We start from the raw sequence: 424 nt of genomic DNA, 5'->3' as shown, positions 1-424 counted from the left end.
CTATATATTCCACGAGGCGAAAGGCGGAGCCAGCACTTCGCCCCGTCTGCAAGCAACCAGCTCCACCGCTTGTCAGTCGCAGAGAGGCCGTCCTGCTTTAACGGCGAAGGCAAACGTGGCGATTTTACGACAGCCCCCAGCAAGACAACACAGGGTTCCCGTGCTCTAACTGTGCCTTGTAAGCCACTGGGAAAAAGTCACTTTCCCTGAACGAATGCAGATACATTTGTACTTCTGTGTGTGCTCTGACTAATCGATTTTCTCCGCTGGTGTCTACTCAACAGCAAGCTGAGCCTCACTGACAGCTAGTTGCAGTACAACTTCTAGTGCTGGCGAGCTTCCTTGTCTGCCCGCCAACCCGCGGTCCCCCGGCGCCGAGGGGTGGATTTTCTGGTGTCTTGTGTAGTTGTGTCGGCGGCAATTC

The sequence above is a fragment of the Cystoisospora suis genome (genome assembly GCF_002600585.1).
Source record: "Cystoisospora suis strain Wien I chromosome Unknown contig_2410, whole genome shotgun sequence".
In the NCBI taxonomy this organism is placed as follows: Eukaryota; Apicomplexa; class Conoidasida; order Eucoccidiorida; family Sarcocystidae; genus Cystoisospora; species Cystoisospora suis.
Note: the sequence above shows the minus strand (reverse complement) of the source record.